Source organism: Pseudophryne corroboree, chromosome 2 (genome assembly GCF_028390025.1).
Source record: "Pseudophryne corroboree isolate aPseCor3 chromosome 2, aPseCor3.hap2, whole genome shotgun sequence".
NCBI lineage: Eukaryota > Metazoa > Chordata > Amphibia > Anura > Myobatrachidae > Pseudophryne > Pseudophryne corroboree.
Window position 1 is genome coordinate 1,017,666,830 of NC_086445.1, and position 25,671 is coordinate 1,017,692,500.

General features: G+C 46.5%; 1 long non-coding RNA gene across 1 annotated transcript in view; it reads right to left on the bottom strand.

The window, feature by feature from the left end:
* The window catches only part of LOC135050298 (uncharacterized), a 288,312-nt gene that overhangs the window by 77,636 nt on the left and 185,005 nt on the right, over window positions 1-25,671 (bottom strand). Inside the window, exons 2-3 of the long non-coding RNA XR_010241597.1 lie at window positions 9,627-9,776; window positions 5,124-5,267 (exon numbers count right to left, since the gene is read on the bottom strand). This is a non-coding gene — a long non-coding RNA (uncharacterized LOC135050298). The remainder of the gene's footprint in view (window positions 1-5,123; window positions 5,268-9,626; window positions 9,777-25,671) is intronic.

Here is a 25,671-nt window from a genome sequence, read left to right on the forward strand (position 1 = left end):
GGTAAAAGGGGGAAAGACCAAGGTTGGGGGAGCTCATCAGTGGGGGGAGATGGATCGGAATATAATGCTTCATAAAATGATTTCATGAGAGATGTGATGGATTTGGGGTCGTTAGTTAAGGACCCATCAGGAAGCTTTAGTGGATGTACTAACATAGGAGGGGAGGTACCTTTCAACATGTTTGTGAGAAGCTTCCCTGTTTTATTTCCAAATTTGTGGAACCGGTAATCGACTTTAAATTTATATTTATCACCCATCTGGGAAAGAAACTCATGAAACTGGAGTTTTAATGTTAAATATGAGGATTTATTAGACGGGGAGGGGTGGGATTTGAACACTTGGAAAGCTGTGGAAAGTGCACGTTGTATTTCTAGGTAAGATTTGGTATAATTTTTCTTTAAGGCAGAGGAGTATGAAATAATATTGCCCCGAAGGACCGATTTGGCTATTTGCCAAAATAAAGAGGGGTCTAATTCTGAGTGTTGTTCATTTGAGAAGTAAAAGGTATCCCAGGACGCCTGCAGTGAGTCACAAAATTTTGTAGAGTTAGAAAGGTGAGAGGGGAATTTCCATTGGGGGGATAGAGTCTGAGAGGGACGTAAAATGAGAGAAAACCAAATCAAGGCGTGGTCAGAAATAATAATGGGTTCGATGGTTGAGTCCGTAACTGAGGGAAAAAGCTTTTGGGTAATAAACGCATAATCAATTCTAGAAAATGTATCATGGGCAGAGGAATGGCAGGAAAACTCTCTTTCTATGGGGTTTAGTGCACGCCATATATCGATTAGCTGTAAGGCTTCCGAAAAGGTAGGTATACCAAGTTTAGGGAGGCGTTGAGGGTTTCTAGAGGTGTTAGAGCGGTCTAAATAATTAGAAGACACTAAATTGAAATCTCCACATACAATGAGATTATCATTAGAAAATGGAGTTAATTTGGCTATTAACATCTGAAAAAAGGATTTTTTGTACGTAGTGGGAGCGTAAATATTGCAAAGGACCAGAACATACGACTCAATAGAGAGACTGACGATTAAATATCGGCCGTTAGGGTCAATGTCAGAGGATAGTAGTGTGATATTAAGATTACGTTTTGCTAAAAGGACAACCCCTCTAGATTTAGAGTTGTATGGGGCTGCTGCTATTAGGGACCAGTGTGACATCTGCAATTTCATGGATTCCTGGAGAGACAAATGAGATTCTTGCAGAAATGCTACATTGATATTCATTTTGGATAAATACATGAGGATCCTGCGACGTTTAGACGGGGAATTAATTCCACCGACATTCAGAGTGCCAATCTTTAGGTTAGACATTTAAATAACCAGGAGAGGAAAAAGAATACAAAGATCAACCGTGTATCAAATGATTGGATTCGAAGAAGGGAGTAGGGCTTGGGGATAGGGGGGGGAGGGGCATGGGGAAAATACAAAAACATACAAGAAAATTTGGTTAACGTTTGGCAAGCAAACAAACTTCCGGGCCAAAAATTCAAAATAATAACTGAAATTATTCCAAACATTACTACTATTCCGGATCAACGCTCCAGATGATTTCCCGACTACGGCATCTGGGGAAAGTTACTCTATATAGTATGGTAGAGCTATTCTAAGAAATGAAACGGTAGGCAGAGGATATATTAAGAAACATATTAATATTAAATAATAAATATCAGTAAGCATAAATGTTGTGATAATCATTAGTAGATTATAAGATGGTCTGAAAACGAGGATCAATGTTAGTGACGGTTGCTCGTTAAGATGATTTACAAGAGGATATAATGGATCTAAAGCCATGAAGGGCATTGACCATCAAGCTGAAAATTATCACAAGATTTAAAGCACAATAAAACTGCATTAGGTGAAGTGAATTAGATAAAAACGAACAGAGGGAGTAGCCCTCAATATAACAACATTATGATGTGAACCTTAAGATCAAGTATTAGGGGATGAGGCGGCGTCAGCAATGTCGTCATGGTCTTCTGAAGATCCTTCTTGGAGGTATGAAGTTGCGTCTTCTGGAGTGGAGAAATCCAGGTGTTTGTCTCCATCGTAAATCCGAAGTTTCGCTGGATAGAGTAAGGAGAATTTACGCTTGGCGGATACCAATCTAGAACAGATTGGGTTGAAGGCCTTCCTTGCTCTTGATAATTCGGCAGAAAAGTCTTGGAATATGAGAAGGCGGTTGTTCTCCCATTGTAAGGACCGAATTTTTCTAGACGCAGTCCATATGGCAACTTTGTGAAGATAGTTGAGGCATCTGAAAAGGGTAACCCTGGTGCGGCCTTCAGCGGATCGAGGCGGAGGACCAACACGGTGTACGCGTTCAATCACTAGGTCTTTGCACGATTCGGTAATACCGAGAAGTGCAGGGAGTGTTGTCTGTACAAAGTGAGATAGTTCATCTCCTTTTACCGATTCTGGTAGGCCTACCAGCCTAATATTATTCCGTCTGGACCTGTTTTCTGCGTCGTCTAGCTTCATCCACAGCTGGTAGTTCTCTTTTTCAAGACGTTTGACACAGCCCTGAACATCAGCCATATCGTGACATAGACCCCCAATTCTATTTTCGTTAACAGAGACTTTATGCGAGAGGTGTTGCAATTGGAGTGAAATATCGGAGACTGCTTTCGACAACAATGGAGAGATAGCTTGGGTTATGGCTTCAGTTAGGTCTGCATACGTGATAGGTGAGTCAGGAGATCGGCTATTAGGAGTATTACGTGAGGGAGATTGAGACGCAATTAATTTTTTGGGGGCTGGAGATGAAGGGGGGGTGGAAATGCCAGGAGCCATGGTAGAATTAGCTCTCCTTTTCTCTTGTCTAACTGGGAGGGAGGAAGGAGTTGCCGTGGCTGCAGGGTTGGGGGAAAGGAAACGGTCCATTGACAAATGGGGGTGAGGAAGGATCAGATAATAAATCTCCCCGTCGGTAAAATAAGAACAGGCTGGGTGTCGTTTGAAAAAGTATTGTTCTTGTATAATAAAATGAGGCGTCTGGGAGCTGCAAGAACTGAGCTTGCAACGTGGGTTATTGTGGTTAAATCCTGAGATAGACTGTCAGTTAGATTGAGAGATAGTGCTTTGCAATGCAGATCGTGCCTTATTTCATCCATATACTTAAGAACCAGGCGGCACTCAGAAGACTGCTGAAAAAAACTAAAAGTTTTTAGTTAAACATCAAATATGAAAAAAGGCATAGCATTGCCAACGTTTCAGCGCCGCGCAGGACGCTTTTCTCAAGGCTGTATGCTGTGGAGAAAAACAAAACCAGGCTGTATGTTTTTCTCCACAGCATACAGCCTTGAGAAAAGCGTCCTGCGTGGCGCTGAAATGCTGGCAATGCTATGCCATTTTTCACATTTGATGTTTAACTAAAAACTTATAGTTTTTTCCGCAGTCCCCTGAGTGCCGCCTGGTTCTTAAGTATTGGGAGTGGGCCAACGCTAACCCCTCTCTAAGGGACCCCAGTGACCGTGTGTGTATATATATATATATATATATATACACACACACAGACACACTAGTTTTACGGACCCAGCGTATACTGGGTCACCTCAGTCCCCACCCCCATGCTTGGCTCCACCCAATTCTGGATACCCCATGAAAATCCTGCGTTTGCCACTGGTAAGTCAGAGTTTGAACAAAGCTGAACCAACACAGCAATAGGGGTACAATAAACTGGAAGTACACATGGGTTCCCATTGTAAAGTAACACATATCATTGTTGAATATCCTATTATATTGCATTCTGAGGAAGGCGGAGGTTGAAGAGGGAGTTGTGTAACCATAAGAATGAGATTCCCCCCAGAATTAGTGTTCATTTTCTAGGGAGAATCCACATGGCTAGGGTGCACCAATACTAATTTCTCGTGATCTTCTCCATAGCAGAAGTCATAGGCGCTCTACTGTATGTGATCCACATTTCTGAATGTTTTTCCTTGTATTTTCTTGAAAATAAATATGCATATATATTCTGTGTGCTAAGTAAGTAAGTAAGTAAGTAAGTATTTTTGTACTTATGAGCCTTGGAAATCTTTAATGAATTCAAATACAGCTAAATCTAGTGTATTTCTCTGTGTTCTTTGACGAACCTTGAAGCCTGTAAGGCCCGTGCTACTGTACATGCCTATGTGAAATTAAGTGTGAAATATAAATAACTGTGTGTAGATAGAATTTAAATGCTATCAGGAGTAGAACTCCTGAATTAACCCTTAATGGTGGTTGCAACATTGTGTTATTCACCATCAGTGCTGACTCAACCAGTACCATGGTCAGCTGTTTTAAACTGAAGTATCTAGGGCCAGGCTGGTCTGTGACAGTGACTTTATTTAAATGTATTTTACATGGTAAATATGACTGACAGTCCCATTCATTATTAACTCTGTCCAAAAACTATTATGTTATGTATATGTTACTTCATTACAGTATTGTACTGTATACAAATAGGGTAGTGTGATGGTAGCAGTTACTACTAGCGCTGTCACACCGTATCTCAAAGCGTTTCTTGCTCCTGGGGTGAATGTAATGTATAAGTTATGGTTGCAGAGCTGGATGTATCATGAGATGTATCCGGCTCTGCACAATTGCTTCTACTTTTATGTACTGCCTAGACTTTTATTACATACAATGCATCCAACTAAACCTGCATGTTAGTGTTATATAGAGGTCTGTCTGGTCATACATTACACATCACCTTCTATGCACACTTAGGGGCTGATTCCGAGTCATATGCAATTCTATGTGATGGCTCCGCTCCCTGTGCATCTGCTTGTGACAGTAGCTGCCATCCTATCAGCAGCCCTAATGTTGGTGCAAGAGATCAGTGTGAAGTCACCATTGATCTCTGTGTATGCACAGCACTGAGTAGCTCACAATTCTGTCTCCCCGCCCACAGTGCACTTATCCCATGTGTGCGAGCCCTAAAGGCACCCAGTGTCGCTCCTTTAGGAGATGCGGCTCAGTTACCTATGACTCTAAGTAGAACATCTGCAGAGGTGTGTATGCTCGTGTTGGACACATGCGCAGTGCAAACAATAGCAGAAATGGCCTCTTTGCATGCCACAGTCAAGCCCTTAATCAATAGCAGTACATGCTTACACCCCACCACTGCACTCTATACCATACCTTTAAATTTGGGGTTAAAACACCATTTAACCTCGGGAGCACTTGCATCGAAGCAGCAGCCTCTGGAATAGCAATCTTTAGCGCTTATCCCGGGATAACCGCAGTCTTGTCGCTTTTTAACATCCACACTACATTGCTGTTTATCTGGGTGGAGCAGAGCACAACATCAGGACAATAGACCACATTACAATGCACAGCAAGAAAGTTAAGAGCTCTACTGCAAGGACTCTAACCCTTGACAGTACCTAATGCAGTGGTTCTCAAACTGTATGCCTAGGTACCCTGGAGTGCCTCGGGACACTTGCAGGGGTGCCTTGGATTGATGGTCCAGGGACAATTCATATTATTTATGGTCAATGTAAAAGGAAAAATCAGAGCTGGTGACTGACAATTATAAAACATGTTGACAAACAGAAGCAAATCCTGTCCCCCACCACACAACTGAACCTAGGGATGACATACTGTATAAACACAATGGAGGTCATTCCGAGTTGATCGCTAGCTGAAATTGTTCGCTGCGCAGCAATGATGCAAAAAAATCAGCACTTCTGCGTATGCGGCGTACTTTCACAACGGCCGATGCAGTTTCAAACAAGGTCTAGCGAAGCTTTTCAGACGGACTGCTGGCCGCAGAGTGATTGACATGAAGTGGGCATTTCTGGGTGTCAACTGACAGTTTTCAGGGAGTGTTCGAATAAACGCAGGCGTAGCTGGGCGAACACAGGGTGTGTTTGTGACGTCAAATCCGGAACTGAATGGTCTGAAGTGATCGCAAGCGCTGAGTAGGTCTGGAGCTACTCTAAAACTGCACAATTTTTTTTTGTAGCCGCTCTGCGATCCTTTCGTTCGCACTTCTGCTAAGCTAAACTACACTCCCAGTGGGCGGTGGCATAGCATTTGCACGACTGCTAAAAACTGCTAGCGAGCGATCAACTCGAAATGACCCCCAATATACTTAATTTAATATTTCTTTCTAAATTTTTTAATAAGAAACTTTTGGCCTAGGGGTGCCGTGAAAAAAATTTGGATACTCTAGGGCGCCGTGATTCAAAAAAGTTTGGGAACCACTGGCCTAATGCATAACTTCCAACATTGCAAACATATCCCAGATACATAGAAAACACGACATTGGGGTACATTTACTAAGATTCGTATTTTCCAAATTCATGTCCAAGTTCAATCACGAATGACATCGACAGTGTAAAATTGCAACTTTTTGAATTGATTACGATGGATTTACTAAGCTGTCGTATTCGGGTTTTTCTTTTCTTCCGATGTCGATGTCATTCGTGGTTTTTTACCTATTTTTACGGCAGTGATTAGCAAAACACTGCCGACTTTTTTTACAATCAATCTCGGCCGGATCTGTGTGATCCGTGCTGGGGTTTATTTATTTTTATTTTTTTAATTAAACACTGTAAAATAATTAAAAAAAATGCGTGGGGTCCCCCCTCCTAAGCATAACCAGCCTCGGGCTCTTTGAGCCGATCCTGGTTGCAAAAATATGGTGAAAAAAATGACAGGGGTTCCCCCATATTTAAGCAGCCAGCATCGGGCTCTGCGCCTGGTCCTGGTCCCAAAAATACGGGGGACAAAAAGAGTAGGGGTCCCCCGTATTTTTAAAACCAGCACCGGGCTCCACTAGCTGGACAGATAATGCCACAGCCGGGGGTCACTTTTATATAGTGCCCTGCGGCCGTGGCATCAAAAATCCAACTAGTCACCCCTGGCCGGGGTACCCTGGGGGAGTGGGGACCCCTTCAATCAAGGGGTCCCCCCCCCAGCCACCCAAGGGCCAGGGGTGAAGCCCGAGGCTGTCCCCCCCCATCCAATGGGCTGCGGATGGGGAGGCTGATAGCCTTTGTTGTAAAAGAAAAGATATTGTTTTTAGTAGCAGTACTACAAGGCCCAGCAAGCCTCCCCCGCTTGCTGGTACTTGGAGAACCACAAGTACCAGCATGCGACGGAAAAACGGGCCCGCTGGTACCTGTAGTACTACTACTAAAAAAATACCCAAAAAAGACAAGACACACACACCGTGAAAGTATAATTTTATTACATACATACACACATACATACATACATACTTACCTTATGTTCCCACGCAGGTCGGTCCTCTTCTCCAGTAGAATCCAAGGGGTACCTGTTGAAGAAATTATACTCACGAGATCCAGGGGTCCAGGCTCCTCGGGAAATCCAGGGGTAATCCACGTACTTGACAAAAAAAACAAAACGGTGTCCCGACCACGAACTGAAAGGGGACCCATGTTTGCACATGGGTCACCTTTCCACGAATGCCAGAAAGCCACTCTGACTTCTGTCTAAGTGGGTTTCTTCAGCCAATCAGGGAGCGCCACGTTGTAGCACTCTCCTGATCAGCTGTGTGCTCTTGTCCTCACTGACAGGCAGCACACGGCAGTGTTACAATGTAGCGCCTATGCGCTACATTGTAACCAATGATGGGAACTTTCTGCCCTGCGGTTGACCTAAAGTGACGTCACCGCTGAGCTGAAAGTTCCCATCATTGGTTACAATGTAGCGCATAGGCGCTACATTGTAACACTGCCGTGTGCTGCCTGTCAGTGAGGACAAGAGCACACAGCTGATCAGGAGAGTGCTACAACGTGGCGCTCCCTGATTGGCTGCAGAAACCCACTTAGACAGAAGTCAAAGTGGGTTTCTGGCATTCGTGGAAAGGTGACCCATGTGCAAACATGGGTCCCCTTTCAGTTCGTGGTCGGGACACCGTTTTTTTTTTTTTTTTTCAAGTACGTGGATTAACCCTGGATTTGCCGAGGAGCCTGGACCCCTGGATCTCGTGAGTATAATTTCTTCAACAGGTACCCCTTGGATTCTACTGGAGAAGAGGACCGACCTGCGTGGGAACTTAAGGTAAGTATGTATGTATGTGTGTATGTATGTAATAAAATTATACTTTCACGGTGTGTGTGTCTTGTCTTTTTTTGGGTATTTTTTTAGTAGTAGTACTACAGGTACCAGCGGGCCAGTTTTTCCGCCGCATGCTGGTACTTGTGGTTCTCCAAGTACCAGCATGCGGGGGAGGCTTGCTGGGCCTTGTAGTACTGCTACTAAAAACAATATCTTTTCTTTTACAACAAAGGCTATCAGCCTCCCCATCCGCAGCCCATTGGATGGGGGGGGACAGCCTCGGGCTTCACCCCTGGCCCTTGGGTGGCTGGGGGGGGGGACCCCTTGATTGAAGGGGTCCCCACTCCCCCAGGGTACCCCGGCCAGGAGTGACTAGTTGGATTTTTGATGCCACGGCCGCAGGGCACTATATAAAAGTGACCCCCGGCTGTGGCATTATCTGTCCAGCTAGTGGAGCCCGGTGCTGGTTTTAAAAATACGGGGGACCACTACTCTTTTTGTCCCCCGTATTTTTGGGACCAGGACCAGGCGCAGAGCCCGATGCTGGTTGCTTAAATATGGGGGAACCCCTGTCATTTTTTTCCCCATATTTCTGCAACCAGGATCGGCTCAAAGAGCCCGAGGCTGGTTATGCTTAGGAGGGGGGACCCCACGCAATTTTTTTTAATAAAATAACAACTTTCCCACCCCTTCCCACTGATATACATGCACGGATCTCATGGATCCCTGCATGCCTATCCAATCACGGAAAAAAAAAGTAGGTCTGTTTTTTTTTAGCACTTTTTTACGAGTTGTAATTTTTCACGGCAGTGTTTGTTTGTTTTTTGCTTTGCACTTCTTAGTAAATGACCGAGATTCATACTTAAACAGCCGCGTTTTGACCGATGGTGTATTCATTCGTAATTTTTTACCTGAACTTGCAAAAAATTACGAATGCCCTCATCACTGCCGTGATTAGTGCTTAGTAAATTACCGAGATGACACTTTGATGAAAAAACGGCATCTCGGTCAAAATCGGGAGCTTAGTAAATTTACCCCATTATGTTTGATGAATTTTTCCTTTTAACATGTAAATACTTCTTTTCAATAAATCTTACCAAAGAGCATAAGAGAAACACTGTAAAAATTGCACTCAACATTCCAAAAAAGAGAAATTGTTTTGGAGGTGGTCAATTTTAAAAAAAAATAGGGACAATGGGAGGAACAACAATATCCAGGGGCTATTCTTTATACCCAAGAATAACTATGCATGAGTGGGCGGTGCTTGCTCTCTATCTGCCCGCCCATTTGTGTGACATCATACAAGAAAGAGCATAACTGACAGTACTGGTGGATCTATGTACCTTGAAGGCTTTATTACTAGTGCACCTCATGACTGATGGCTCCCATAAATTATTTATTGTATGTTACTACTTAGAGGTGTGAGCGTCATGTAGTATTATGAGACACAACAAGGTGTGTCGCATACCGTATTAATGTTTCTAGTTCCCAGTGAATGGTTATGAAACCTTTTTTTAAGAAATACTGCTGAAAATCTCAAAGTGCAGCCACTATGGTGTGTGCAAAGTCATGTAACTATAATGACTTGTGAGTAACTATACAGCAGCTCCGTACCTTGTGACTTGGAGAAGAAACACCATTTAACCTCTGGAATGCTGGAGTCAAAGCAACATTTCCTCTTCTTACATTCCGCAGCACTTATTGAGGGGTAGCCACAATCCCTTCTGCTGTACGGTTCCACGTTACATTGTTTCAGGTCACTTGCTGTTGATACAGTAAGGAAACATCCAGAAGTTTTAGCAACTTAAATTACTTTAGTGAAACAATCCTAACAGTTACGGGCTAGGGTGTAGCTACCATAGGTGCAGGGAGTGCAGCTGCTATGGGGCCCAGAGCTGAGAGGGGCCAATATCCCTGTCATAGTTACATGTGTTATATAAAAGGGTGTAACAGGGGCCACCTTCCCTGTCACAGTTACATGTGTTATATACAGGGTGTAGCTACCATAGGTGCAGGGAGTGCAGCTGCTATGGGGACCAGAGCTGAGAGGGACCACCTTCCCTGTCACAGTTACATGGGTTATATAAAAGGGTGTAGCTACCATAGGTGCAAGGAGTGCAGCTGCTATAGGGGCCCAGAGCTGAGCGGTGCCCACCTTCCCTGTCACAGTTACATATGTTATATACAAGGGTGTAGCTACCATAGGTGCAGGGAGTGCAGCTGCTATGGGGCCCAGAGCTGAGAGGTGCCACCTTCCCTGTCACAGTTACATGTGTTATATACAGGGTGTAGCTACCATAGGTGCAGGGAGTGCAGCTGCTATGGGGTCCAGAGCTGAGAGGGCCCACCTTTCCTGTCACAGTTACATGTGTTATATACAGGGGCATAGCTACCATAGGTGCAGGGGGTGCAACTGCTATGGGGCCCAGAGCTGAGAGAGGCCACCTTCCCTGTCACAGTTACATGTGTTATATACAGGGGCGTAGCTACCATAGGTGCAGGGAGTGCAGCTGCTATGGGGCCCAGAGCTGAGAGAGGCCACCTTCCCTGTCACAGTTACATGTGTTATTATCAGGGTGTAGCTACCATAGGTGCTGGGAGTGCAGCTGCTATGGGGCCCAGAGCTGAGAGAGGCCACCTTACCTGTCACAGCTACATGTGCTATATACAAGAGCAAAGCTACCATGGGTGCAGGGAGTGCAGCTGCTATGGGGCCCAGAGCTAAGAGGGCCCACCTTCCCTGTCACAGTTACATGTGTTCTACCATAGGTGCAGGGAGTGCAGCTGCTATGGGGCCAGGGTTGAGAGGGAATGCTCCCATTTATTGAACTTGCAACTTATATTACAATATATACAATATAATACAATAAATAAATAATATATGACATCATGATACATAATATAACAAATTAAATGCAATCCACAAAAATCAAAGTAAAGAAATATGTACAAAAAAACAAAACTTCATATATTACCCCACTATTTACACATTTTGTAAATGAAGACTGAGCAAAGCTTTTTCAATATATATGCAAAACCTGTTCCATCAAATAACTATGGGGGTCATTCTGAGTTGTTCGCTCGTTGCCGATTTTCACAATGGGGCGATTAAGGCAAAAATGCGCATGTGCATGGTACGCAGTGTGCATGCGCTAAGTATTTTAGCACAAAACTTAGTAGATTTACTCACGTCCGAACGAAGAATTTTCATCGTTGAAGTGATCGGAGTGTGATTGACAGGAAGTGGATGTTTCTGGGCGGAAACTGACTGTTTTCTGGGAGTGTGCAGAAAAAGGCAGGCATGCCAGCATAAAACGCGGGAGTGTCTGGAGAAAATAAGATTTTACTCACCGGTAAATCTATTTCTCGTAGTCCGTAGTGGATGCTGGGGACTCCGTAAGGACCATGGGGAATAGCGGCTCCGCAGGAGACTGGGCACAGCTAAGAAAGAATTAGGACTACCTGGTGTGCACTGGCTCCTCCCACTATGACCCTCCTCCAGACTTCAGTAAGGATACTGTGCCCGGAAGAGCTGACACAATAAGGGCCCTCATTCCGAGTTGATCGGTCGCAAGGCGAATTTAGCAGAGTTACACACGCTAAGCCTACGCCTACTGGGAGTGTATCTTAGCTTCTTAAAATTGCGACCGATGTATTCGCAATATTGCGATTACAAACTACTTTGCAGTTTCTGAGTAACTTCAACCTTACTCTGCCTGTGCGATCAGTTCAGTGCTTGTCGTTCCTGGTTTGACGTCACAAACACACCCAGCGTTCGCTCAGACACTCCCCCGTTTCTCCAGCCACTCCTGCGTTTTTTCCGGAAACGGTAGCGTTTTCATCCACACGCCCATAAAACGCCGTGTTTCCGCCCAGTAACACCCATTTCCTGTCAATCACATTACGATCGCCGGAGCGATGAAAAAGCCGTGAGTAAAAATACTATCTTCATTGTTAAATTACTTGGCGCAGTCGCAGTGCGAATATTGCGCATGCGTACTAAGCGGATTTTCATTGCGATGCGATGAAAAATACCGAGCGAACGACTCGGAATGAGGGCCAAGGAAAGGATTTTGAATCCCGGGTAAGACTCATACCAGCCACACCAATCACACCGTATAACTCGTGATTTTATACCCAGTTAACAGTATGAACATAACAGAGCCTCTCAACAGATGGCTCAACAATAACCCTTTTAGTTAACAATAACTAAATACAAGTATTGCAGACAGTCCGCACTTGGGACGGGCGCCCAGCATCCACTACGGACTACGAGAAATAGATTTACCGGTGAGTAAAATCTTATTTTCTCTAACGTCCTAGTGGATGCTGGGGACTCCGTAAGGACCATGGGGATTATACCACAGCTCCCAAACGGGCGGGAGAGTGCGGATGACTCTGCAGCACCGAATGAGAGAACTCAAGGTCCTCCTCAGCCAGGGTATCAAATTTGTAGAATTTTGCAAACGTGTTTGCCCCTGACCAAGTAGCAGCTCGGCAAAGTTGTAAAGCCGAGACCCCTCGGGCAGCCGCCCAAGAAGTGCCCACTTTCCTCGTGGAATGGGCTTTTACAGATTTAGGCTGTGGCAGGCCAGCCACAGATTGCGCAAGCTGAATTGTGCTACAAATCCAGCGAGCAATAGTCTGCTTTGAAGCAGGAGCACCCATCTTGTTTGGTGCATACAGGATAAATAGCGAGTCAGTCTTCCTGACTCCAGCCGTCCTGGAAACATAAATTTTCAAGGCCCTGACTACGTCCAGTAACTTAGAGTCCTCCAAGTCCCTAGTAGCCGCAGGCACCACGATAGGTTGGTTCAAGTGAAAAGCTGATACCACCTTAGGAAGAAATTGGGGACGAGGCCTCAATTCTGCCCTATCCATATGGAAAATCAAATAGGGGCTTTTACATGACAAAGCCGACAATTCTGACACCCGCCTTGCCGAAGCCAAGGCCAAAAGCATGACCACTTTCCACGTGAGATATTTTAAATCCACGGTTTTGAGTGGCTCAAACCAATGTGACTTTAGGAAACCCAACACCACGTTGAGGTCCCACGGTGCCACTGGGGGCACAAAAGGAGGCTGAATATGCAGCACTCCCTTGACAAAAGTCTGAACTTCAGGCAGTGAAGCTAGTTCTTTTTGGAAGAAAATCGTCAGAGCCGAAATCTGAACCTTAATGGAACCCAATTTTAGGCCCATAGTCACCCCTGACTGTAGGAAGTGCAGAAATCGACCTAACTGGAATTCCTCCGGTGGGGCCCTCCTGGCCTCACACCACGCAACATATTTTCGCCATATGCGGTGATAATGTTGTACGGTTACATCTTTCCTAGCTTTAATAAGCGTAGGAATGACTTCCTCCGGAATACCCTTTTCTTTTAGGATCCGGCGTTCAACCGCCATGCCGTCAAACGCAGCCGCGCTAAGTCTTGGAACAGACAGGGCCCCTGCAGCAGCAGGTCCTGTCTGAGCGGCAGAGGCCATGGGTCCTCTGAGATCATTTCTTGAAGTTCCGGGTACCAAGCTCTTCTTGGCCAATCCGGAACAATGAGTATAGTTCTTACGCCTCTTCTCCTTATTATCCTCAGTACCTTGGGTATAAGAGGAAGAGGAGGGAACACATAAACCGACCGGTACACCCACGGTGTCACTAGAGCGTCCACAGCTATCGCCTGAGGGTCTCTTGACCTGGCGCAATATTTTTCCAGCTTTTTCTTTAAGTGGGACGCCATCATGTCCACCTGTGGCCTTTCCCAACGGTTTACAATCAGTTGGAAGACTTCTGGATGAAGTCCCCACTCTTCCGGGTGGAGGTCGTGCCTGCTGAGGAAGTCTGCTTCCCAGGTGTCTACTCCCGGAATGAACACTGCTGACAGTGCTAACACGTGATTTTCCGCCCAACGGAGAATCCTTGTGGCTTCTGCCATCGCCGCCCTGCTTCTTGTGCCGCCCTGTCGATTTACATGGGTGACCGCCGTGATGTTGTCTGACTGGATCAGAACCGGCCGGTTTTGAAGCAGGGGCTTTGCTTGACTTAGGGCATTGTAAATGGCCCTCAGTTCCAGAACATTTATGTGTAGGGAAGTCTCCTGACTCAACCAAAGTCCTTGGAAGTTTCTTCCCTGAGTGACTGCCCCCCAGCCCCGAAGGCTGGCATCCGTGGTCACCAGGACCCAGTCCTGTATGCCGAATCTGCGGCCCTCTCTGAGATGAGCACTCTGCAGCCACCACAGCAGAGACACCCTGGTCCTTGGAGACAGGGTTATCAACCGATGCATTTGAAGATGTGATCCGGACCATTGGTCCAACAGGTCCCACTGAAAAGTTCTGGCATGGAACCTGCCGAATGGAATCGCTTCGTAGGAAGCGCTACCATCTTTCCCAGGACTCGCGTGCAATGATGCACCGACACCTGTTTTGGTTTCAGGAGGCCTCTCACTAGAGACGACAGCTCCTCGGCTTTCTCCTCTGGGAGAAACACTTTTTTTTTTTTTTTCTGGACCGTGTCCAGAATCATCATTTCGGCCATTACCTTGGTAAATACCCTCGGTGCCGTGGACAGGCCGAACGGCAACGTCTGGAATTGGTAATGACAATCCTGTACCACAAATCTGAGGTACTCCTGGTGAGGATGGTAAATGGGGACATGCAGGTAAGCATCCTTGATGTCCAGAGATACCATGTAATCTCCCTCTTCCAGGCTTGCAATAACCGCCCTGAGCGATTCCATCTTGAACTTGAATTTTTTTTAAATATGTGTTCAAGGATTTCAAATTTAAAATGGGTCTCACCGAACCGTCCGGTTTCGGTACCACAAACATTGTGGAATAGTAACCCCGTCCTTGTTGAAGTAGGGGCACCTTGACTATCACCTGCTGGGAATACAGCTTGTGAATTGCCTCTAACACAGCCTCCCTTTCTGAAGGAGTCGTTGGTAAGGCAGATTTGAGGAAACGGCGGTGGGGGGGATGTCTCGAATTCCAGCCTGTACCCCTGAGATACCACTTGAAGGATCCAGGGATCTACCTGTGAGCAAGCCCACTGATTGCTGAAGTTTTTGAGATGGCCCCCCACCGTACCTGGCTCCGCCTGCTGAGCCCCAGCGCTATGCGGCGGACTTAGCAGAAGAAGCGGGGGAGGACTTTTGTTCCTGGGAAGTGGCTGTATGCTGCAGCTTTTTTCCCCTACCTCTGCCTCTGGGCAGAAAGGACGCGCCTCTACCCCGTCTGCTCTTTTGGGGGCGAAAGGACTGCACCTGCTCTCTTTGGTTGTGAGGGGACATGTGGCAAAAATGCCGACTTCCCAGCTGTTGCTGTGGAAACTAAGTCTGAAAGACCATCCCCAAACAACTCCTCACCCTTATAAGGCAAAACTTCCATGTGCCTTTTGGAATCTGCATCCCCTGTCCACTGCCGGGTCCATAACCCTCTCCTGGCACAAATGGACAGTGCACTTATTTTTGATGCCAGCCGGCAAATATCCCTCTGTGCATCTCTTATGTAAAAGACAGCGTCTTAATATGCTCTACGTTTAGCAATATAGTGTCCCTGTCTAGGGTGTCAATGTTTTCTGACAGGGAGTCTGACCATGCAGCTGCAGCACTGCACATCCATGCTGAGGCAATAGCTGGTCTCAGTATAATACCAGAGTGTGTATATATAGCTTTTTGGAGAGCCTCCTGCTTTCTGTCAGCAGGTTCCTTTAGGGCGGCCGTATCGTGGGACGGCAGTGCCACCTTTTTTGATAAGCGCGTAAGTGCTTTATCCACCTTAGGGGGTGTTTCCCAACGTGACCTATCCTCTGGCGGGAAAGGGTACGCCATTAGTAATTTTTTTGAAATTACAAATTTTTTATATGGGGAAGCCCACGCTAGTTCACACACGTCATTTAATTCTTCAGAAGGGGGAAAAACTACTGGTAGTTTTTTCTCCCCAAACATAATACCCTTTTTTGTGGTACCTGGGGTCACCTCAGAAATGTGTAAAACAATTTTCATTGCCTCAATCATATAACGAGTGGCCCTATTGGACATTACATTAGTCTCTTCGTCGTCGACACTGGTATCAGTATCCGTGTCGACATCTGTGTCTGTCACCTGAGGTAGCAGGCATTTTAGAGCCCCTGATGACTTTTGAGACGTATGGGCAGGCACGGACTGAGAAGCCGGCTGCCCCACATTTGGCATGTCGTCAAATTTTTTATGTAAGGAGTCGACACTTTCGCGTAATTCCTTCCACAAGTCCATCCACTCCGGTGTCTGCCCCGCAGGGGGTGACAACACATTTATAGGCACCTGCTCCTCCTCCACATAAGCCTCCTCATCAAACATGTCGACACAGCCGTACCGACACACCGCACACACACAGGGAATGCTCTGACAGAAGACAGGACCCCACAAAGCCCTTTGGGGAGACAGAGAGAGAGTATGCCAGCACACACCAGAGCGCTATATAATACAGGGATTAACTAAATTATATCCCCTATAGCTGCTATATATGTATTTTGCGCCTAAATTTAGTGCCCCCCTCTCTTTTTTACCCTTTTCTGTAGTGTAGACTGCAGGGGAGAGTCAGGGAGTTTCCTTCCAGCGGAACTGTGAGGGAAAAATGGCGCCAGTGTGCAGAGGGAGATAGCTCCGCCCCTTTTTTGCGGACTTTTCTCCCGCTTTTTTATGGATTCTGGCAGGGGTATTTATCACATATATAGCCTCTGGGGCTATATATTGTGATATATTTGCCAGCCAAGGTGTATTTATTGCTTCTCAGGGCGCCCCCCCCAGCGCCCTGCACCCTCAGTGACCGGAGTGTGAAGTGTGTATGAGGAGCAATGGCGCACAGCTGCAGTGCTGTGCGCTACCTTGGTGAAGACTGATGTCTTCTGCCGCCGATTTTCCGGATTCTTCTTGCTTCTGGCTCTGTAAGGGGGCCGGCGGCGCGGCTCCGGGACCGAACACCAATGGCCGGTTCCATGCGGTCGATCCCTCTGGAGCTAATGGTGTCCAGTAGCCTAAGAAGCCCAAGCTACCACCAGTTAGGTAGGTTCGCTTCTTCTCCCCTTAGTCCCTCGCTGCAGTGAGTCTGTTGCCAGCAGATCTCACTGTAAAATAAAAAACCTAACATATACTTTCTTTCTAGGAGCTCAGGAGAGCCCCTAGTGTGCATCCAGCTCGGCCGGGCACAGGATTCTAACTGAAGTCTGGAGGAGGGTCATAGTGGGAGGAGCCAGTGCACACCAGGTAGTCCTAATTCTTTCTTAGCTGTGCCCAGTCTCCTGCGGAGCCGCTATTCCCCATGGTCCTTACGGAGTCCCCAGCATCCACTAAGACGTTAGAGAAATGGGGGACTGGCTGGCCGAAAGCAGGGTGTGTTTGTGATGTCAAACCAGGAATGAAACGGGCTGAGCTGATCGCAGTGTAGTAGTAAGTCTCGAGCTACTCAGAAACTGCTAAGAAATTTCTATTCGCAATTCTGCTAATCCTTTGTTCGCAATTCTGCTAAGCTAAGATACACTCCCAGAGGGCGGCGGCCTAGCGTGTGCAATGCTGCTAAAATCTGCTAGCGAGCGAACAACTTGGAATGACCCCCCATGTGCACTGCAGGGGAGGCAGATATAACATGTGTAGAGAGAGTTAGATTTGGGTGGGGTGTGTTCAATCTGCAATCTAAATTGCAGTGTAAAAATAAAGCAGCCAGTATTTACCCTGCACAGAAACAATACAACCCACCCAAATCTAACTCTCTCTGCACATGTTATAGCTGCCTCCCCTGCAGTGCACATGGGCCCTCATTCCGAGTTGTTCGCTCGCTAGCTACTTTTAGCAGAAATTCAAACACAAAGCCGCCGCCCTCTGGGAGTGTATCTTAGCATAGCAGAATTGCTAACGAAGGTGGTCATTCCGAGTTGTTCGCTCGCAAGCTGCTTTTAGCAGCTTTGAACATGCTAAGCCGCCGCCTACTGGGAGTGAATCTTAGCATAGTAAAATTGCGAACAAAAGATTAGCAGAATTGCGAATAGACACTTCTTAGCAGTTTCTGAGTAGCTCCACACTTACTCGGCAACTGCGATCAGTTCAGTCAGTTTCGTTCCTGGTTTGACGTCACAAACACTCCCAGCGTTCGCCCAGACACTCCCCCGTTTCTTCAGACACTCCCGCGTTTTTCCCAGAAACGGCAGCGTTTTTTCACACACACCCATAAAACGGCAAGTTTCCGCCCAGAAACACCCACTTCCTGTCAATCACATTACGATCACCAGAACGAAGAAAAAACCTTGTAATGCCGTGAGTAAAATACCTAACTGCATAGCAAATTTACTTGGCGCAGTCACAGTGCGAACATTGCGCATGCGCAATTAGCGGAAAATCGCTGCGATGCGAAGAAAAATACTGAGCGAACAACTCGGAATGACCACCGAATGATTAGCAATTGCTAACGAAAGATTAGCAATTCTGCTAATATTAGCAGAATTGCTAACGAAAGCAATTTCCTTGCAGTTTCTGGCCCTCATTCCGAGTCGTTCGCTCGGTATTTTTCATTGCATCGCAGTGAAATTCCGCTTAGTACGCATGCGCAATATTCGCACTGCGACTGCGCCAAGTAATTTTACAATGGAGATAGTATTTTTACTCACGGCTTTTTCATCGCTCCGGCGATCGTAGTGTGATTGACAGGAAATGGGTGTCTCTGGGCGGAAACAGGCCGTTTTATGGGCGTGCGGGAAAAAACGCTACCGTTTCCGGAAAAAACGCAGGAGTGGCCGGGGAAACGGGGGAGTGTCTGGGCGAACGCTGGGTGTGTTTGTGACGACAAACCAGGAACGACAAGCACTGAACTGATCGCAGATGCCGAGTAAGTGTGGAGCTACTCTGAAACTGCTAAGTAGTTTGTAATCGCAATATTGCGAATACATCGTTCGCAATTTTAAGATGCTAAGATACACTCTCAGTAGGCGGCGGCTTAGCGTGAGCAACTCTGCTAAAATCGCCTTGCGAGCGATCAACTCGGAATGAGGGCCTCTGAGTAGCTCCAGACCTACTCCTAGATTGTGATCACCTCAGTCCGTTTAGTTCCTGGTTTGACGTCACAAACACGCCCAGCGTCCGACCAGCCACTCCTTCGTTTCTCCAGCCACTCCTGCGTTTTTACCTGGCACGCCTGCGTTTTTTAGCACACTCCCTGAAAACGGCCAGTTTCCGCCCAGAAACACCCCTTTCCTGTCAATCAGCAGAGCGATTGAAAAGCTTTGTTCGCCTGTGAGTAAAATAGCATAGTTTTGTGTAAATTTGCTTAGCGCGTGCGCCCTGAGATGCATTGGGGGTCATTCCGATTGTTTGCTCGTTATTTTTTTCTCGCAACGGAGTGATTAGTCGCTAATGCGCATGCGCAATGTCCGCAGTGTGACTGCGCCAAGTAAATTTGCTATGCAGTTAGGTATTTTACTCACGGCATTACGAGGTTTTTTCTTCGTTCTGGTGATCGTAATGTGATTGACAGGAAGTGGGTGTTTCTGGGCGGAAACTGGCCGTTTTATGGGTGTGTGCGAAAAAACGCTACCGTTTCTGGGAAAAACGCGGGAGTGGCTGGAGAAATGGAGGAGTGTCTGGGCGAACGCTGGGTGTGTTTATGACGTCAAACCAGGAACGACAAGCACTGAACTGATCGCAGATGCCGAATAAGTCTCGAGCTACTCAGAAACTGCACAGAGATGTCTTTTCGCTATATTGCGAATCTTTCGTTCGCAATTTTAAGAAGCTAAGATTCACTCCCAGTAGGCGGCGGCTTAGCGTGTGTAAAGCTGCTAAAAGCAGCTTGCGAGCGAACAACTCGGAATGACCCCCAAAGTTCCTGCTGCGATCAACTCAGAATTACCCCCCATATCACAAAAATCTATGGGATGTGGAAGGATACTGTAGAAAAGTTCCAGCTAGACCTCAAAAAAGGATTTCTTTCACCCACTTAAGGGGGTTTCAGGTGGCCCTACCAATTGGACCATCTACAGCAGGCATGTCCAAACTGCGGCCCTCCAGCTGTTGAGAAACTACACATCCCAGCATACCCTGACACAGTTTTAGCATTCTCTGACAGCAAAACTGTGTCAGGGCATGCTGGGATTTGTAGTTTCACAACAGCTGGAGGGCCGCAGTTTGGACATGCCTGATCTACAGCATCCACCCTTTTTCCTGTCTAGAACCATCATCCTCTCCACCTCGTGCAGAATCAAATCCACCACCACTTCACAAGGAAGGAGTTTATTCTTTAGGGAAACCGGACACCGTGCCATCCATGTGTGATATCTAACTACTAAACTGACTAAATAAATCGTGGTCAAATTAAATACACCATATCTTTTGAATGCTCCATAAGCCTACTCTGGGTAACTAAGCCCCGAAAGGCATGGGATACTCAAAGCTCCTGAAACTCTCTTGTACACCGTTACATTAAATGGTCCATTGTCTCCACCTCCCCTAGACATTCCTCCCATGGACAACCATGATCATTGGCATTTCTCGACATCATATTTCCCTTTACATAAAGCTTCCCATGGAAAGAAAGCCAAGCAATGTCTCTAAACTTCAACGGTATCCTCTCTGAATTTATGAGAGCCAATCCAGCAGAAGCGACATCACTTGGGCAATCCCTTAGTGACAGCGGAACATGAAAGTGGGTTCGCAAAATCCTCTCCCCAACTCCTTTCTGGAAAGGTTTTTGACTTCCGCCACTTCCAGACCCGAACGCTTTGTCACCTTTAAGCTCTGGACAACGTAGATCGGAAGATACCCTTTCTGAATAAGAGGATTCTTCACTTGGCTACCACCTAACCAAAGTTTGAGAAAGGGGGACACCCAGAACTCTTCCACATCATGTGCCTCTGCCACTGATGACAGAACCACTGTGACATCATTTGTGTAAGCCACCACCTTAAAATGGAACTCCTGGCCCAGCTGCACCCCTCCCACTGTACCGTTCTCTACCCTCCTTATGAAGGGGTCAATTGCAAATACATACAAGAGGGGGCTCAGGGGACAACCCTGATGGACTCCAGAGCTCACCTCAAAAGCAGAACCCACCCAACCGTTAACAAGCGGGAAGCTTTCGGCCCGACTGTATATTTTTCTGAGCCAATTCACCACCTTGACTGTAAAACTATACATTTCAAGTAGGGCCCATAGGTACTCATGGTTCACTCGGACAAAAGCCTTAAACTGATTTAAAGTCAGCAAGTATTTTCCCAATTTATTAGCACGGCACTGCTCTTTGGCCTCCCGGACACCAAGGACAGAACTAAATGTGCTTCGGGCGATTCACCGTACAGTGCTGAGATGGGGAAAGCAGTTCTAAAGATTCTGGCAACCTGTTGAAAGTACTTTTACCAAAATCTTTCTATCTGTATTGAGAAGGGCAATGGGGCGCCAGTTCTCAATGCGAGATGAATCTTTCTCCTTGGACAGTAATATGAGGGCAGATATCCTCATAAAAGGAGAGAGGGTTCCCTCACCCAGGCACTCATTATATACTTCTACTAGGCGAGAAATCAAGAGGTCTGAACATACTTGATAAAACTCAGATGTTAACCCATTTGGGCCTGGGGATTTCTTACAACTTAACTTATCAATTGCCATCTTAACTTTCTCTGCCATCACATTCCTACACAAGGTTTCAATCGAGGCATATGGATTAGAAAGTCCAGGTGTCTCCCTCAGAAATGTTTCCATCCTTTCTCTGATAAATGGCTGCTCAGACAAAGGATAGGAGTAATAGGATCTAATGACTCCCAAGATGCCTTCCTCACAAAGAACACCCTGTTTGTTATAAAGACCCCTCACCTCCTTCATCTCAACTAATCTTCCGCAATTCTGGTAAGGATCAGGCGAGTGCCATTTGCCAAAATCCCTCTCCAAAATCAAAGAATCCAGCTGGTTATACTGATATTCCTTCATCTGAGCCTCCACTTGGGAGATTTCCCCACTATCTCCACACTCAGAAATCAAGAAATCTAATTTCCTTCTCAAACTCTGGTAGATATTTTGCTTTATCAAGTTCTTTGTTGCTACCAACCTCTTGAAGAATCTCCGAATTCTCTTTTTAATTTCTTCCCAACACTCAGATCTACTCCATCCAGCTTGCTAAAGTGTTTCCTGAGATTGAAAGAAGTCTCCAAAGGATTGTCTAAACTTTTCCTCCTTTAGGAGATCAGAATTCAGTCGCCATAGGCCCGCCCCTTCTGAGTAGCTTCTGAGGCATTCAAAATGACAGAGAGAAAAACGTAATCAGAGAACTCTACTGGCTTTACCTCTGGAGGCAAAGTTTTTGAGGTCTCTTTAACAAAAAAAAACTATTCTAGATCTTTGACTACCACTACCACTAAAGAAAGTGTTACCTGTGAGGTCTGGAGAATGGCGAACATGCACATCCACCAAACCTGCCTGTCTAATCATACTAACTAAAAAATTAGAGTCATAGCCCAGGGCTGTCTTTAAACCTCCCCTGTCTTTTGGCCTAATAACGGTGTTGAAATCACCAAAGACAATCTGCAGAGCCAAAAAAAGGAATAGTTTTATCTCCCTGAAGAGACATTTCCTGTACCATTTTGACTGTGGCCAGTAGATAGTAATGAGCCTAAGGCCATGTCCCCTCATGTTGACATCTAAAATTATACACCTATCTGCCTGTAGTTCTATAACACTGTGCACGGTTACCATCTCAGTAAAAAGCACTGCCACCCAACTGTATGGCTCGGCCGCAAGAGACCAGTAGGAAGGCCCACTTCTCCACTCCCTTTTCACCTTGTGGAGGATGTCCAATCAACTAATTCTGGTATCTTGCAAAAACAAAAAATCAATCTCAACTGTATTAAAAAAATCAAACGCCATAAAATGGTGGCACATCGTATGGGTTGGGGATCCATGTTTCATTGGGTTATAGAAGCAGGACCCTGTTCACTTTTCCTTTACATTCTTCCCTGATACCCTAATTGAAGACCTAGCTCTTCTAGAATATTTCCCTTTGAGAGAGGTTTCCCTCTCTCCAGTAGCACCCTGCATGCCATCACCATTGCCTGAGTTTTGGGACAGGCCACCCTTAGGGGTAAAGGATCTAGTGGTTTGCTGTCACGATCCGGGTATCTGGACGCCATTTCTTACCCATCAGATGCCTCCTAAGGCTGGCTCAGCGCTCCAGGACCGGATCCCATCTGTTATCCTGATGTGTACATTCCTGTATCCTCTCCTGTCACTCTGGGACGCTGTCACAGTAAACGCCATATTACACCTGGCATGGCGTCTCCCGCGGCCTCCGCCGCCGTCCCTGAACTTCTGCATGCAGAGTGTCTGAGTGGCGATTACGTCAGCCGCGGCCTCCGCTGTGTCCGCGTGGTTGGATGTGCATCTATCAGCCTGGCGCCTCCTGTCTCCGGTGGCCGGCGCCGCCATTACTGTTTTCATTACCACATGGATTACAAACCAAACTTCCCTCCAAGTGTCTGCATGGGCGCAGCCATCTTGGATTCTGTCAGCTGATCATTTCCACCAATCTGTTTTCAGTATTGATAATCTGCATAATTGCCTAGCCAATCCCTTCCTTGCTGCAGGTATAAATACACTGTGCCTGAGCAAGGAAGGCGTCAGTGCTTTGGTTGTCAAACCTAGTTCCTGTTTGTCTCTCTCCTGTGATTGTCTTCCAGGTTCCAGCTCCTGTCTCAAGACTTCCACCATAGAGACCCGCACCAGCATTCCACCTGCGGTGTAGCCTGACTCTCCAATCCATTGTGGATTCATCTGTTTCCAGCTACAACATTACCTGCTTCCAGCTCAGCTTCCAGCAGAGTACAGCTTCCCTTAAAGGGCCGGTGTCCTTTCTACACTTTACCACTCTCCACCGGTATTATTATTTCTCCGCTCTCAAGTTCTACATTTCAGTTCATATTTCATCGCTCCCAAGTTCATTTATTATTTAACTGGTTCCAGCCAGTATCCACTCCGTGCTAACAACAGTCTGGTTCCAGCCAGTATCCACAGCAGCTGTTTTATCTTCAGCAACCCAGCTTTTCCTGGAACACCAGCTGGCACAATCCTGGGTTATCTCCATTGCTACAGTCGGGCCTGGTAAGGACTTTCCATCTAGAAGATCATAAGAACTATCTCACACTACCAGTGCCCTGTGGCTCCTGCCATCCTGTAGTACCCAGGAACTGTATTTATTCTTTGCTGACTTTTACGTTTTCTTTTACTGCTGCTGTGTTGCGGAGTTGTCATAATAAACATCATTGACTTTTATCCAAGTTGTCGTGGTCACGCCTTCGGGCAGTTATTATTTATGTTACTTACATGTCCAGGGGTCTGATACAACCTCCCAGGTTCCGGTACATCTCAGCCCCTACAACTGAGGCTGCCTCCCGTCAGCTCAGGCCCTCAGTTGTGACAGTAAGCACTGACCTAATGAATCCAGCCGGAGACCAGGATCAAGCGGTCAGGCCGATGCAAGAACTGGCAGCCCGACTAGAACATCAGGAGGCTGCACAGGGCCACATCATCCGCTGTCTCCAGGATCTCTCTACTCGGCTGGATGGGATTCAGACAACTCTCCGTGGATCAGGCGCGTCTGGTGCGTCAACCACAGTGACTCCAGCTATAACCCCACCCACCTTACCCATTTCTGCTCCACGTCTTCATCTTCCAACGCCAGCAAAATTTGACGGATCTCCAAGATTCTGCAGGGGATTTCTCAACCAGTGTGAGATTCAGTTTGAGCTACAACCTGGCAATTTTCCCAGTGACCGTACAAAAATTGCCTACATTATTTCTCTTCTCAGTGGCTCAGCCCTTGATTGGGCATCACCGTTATGGGAGAGGTCTGACACCCTGCTATCTTCCTACACTGCCTTCGTGTCAACATTCAGGCGCATCTTCGACGAGCCAGGCCGGGTAACCTCAGCTTCATCCGAGATTCTCCGTTTACGCCAGGGGTCACGTACTGTAGGACAATATCTGATACAGTTCCAGATCCTGGCGTCCGAACTGGCATGGAACGACGAGGCCCTGTATGCTGCATTCTGGCATGGCTTATCTGAGCGTATTAAAGATGAGTTAGCTACCAGAGACTTACCTTCTAAGTTAGATGAGCTAATCTCACTCTGCACGAAAGTTGATTTACGTTTCAGAGAGAGAGCAACTGAGCGTGGAAGATCATCTGCTCCAAAATCTTCTGCTCCTCCTCCTCGTCAACTGTCACCATCTAAAGATGAGCCCATGCAACTTGGCCGTTCCCGTTTAACTCCTGCTGAGCACCGAAGACGTCTCTCCGAGTTTCTCTGTCTCTATTGTGCAGCTCCGTCTCACACCATTAATGCCTGTCCCAAACGTCCGGGAAACTCCAAATCCTAGCTCGCCAAGGAGAGGGCCGGCTAGGAGTAATGATCTTCTCTCCATCTTCTCAAGATTGTAATCTCCCAGTCTCGCTTCAAGTTGCTCAACGTTATCGGAACGTCATTGCCCTCCTTGATTCCGGAGCAGCTGGGAACTTTATTACCGAAGCCTATGTTAAACGGTGGTCCCTACCCACCGAGAGACTTCCTTCGTCCATTTCTTTAACTGCCGTGGATGGCAGCAAAATTTTTGATGCAGTTATTTCTTTAAGGACTCTACCAGTTCGTCTGAGAGTGG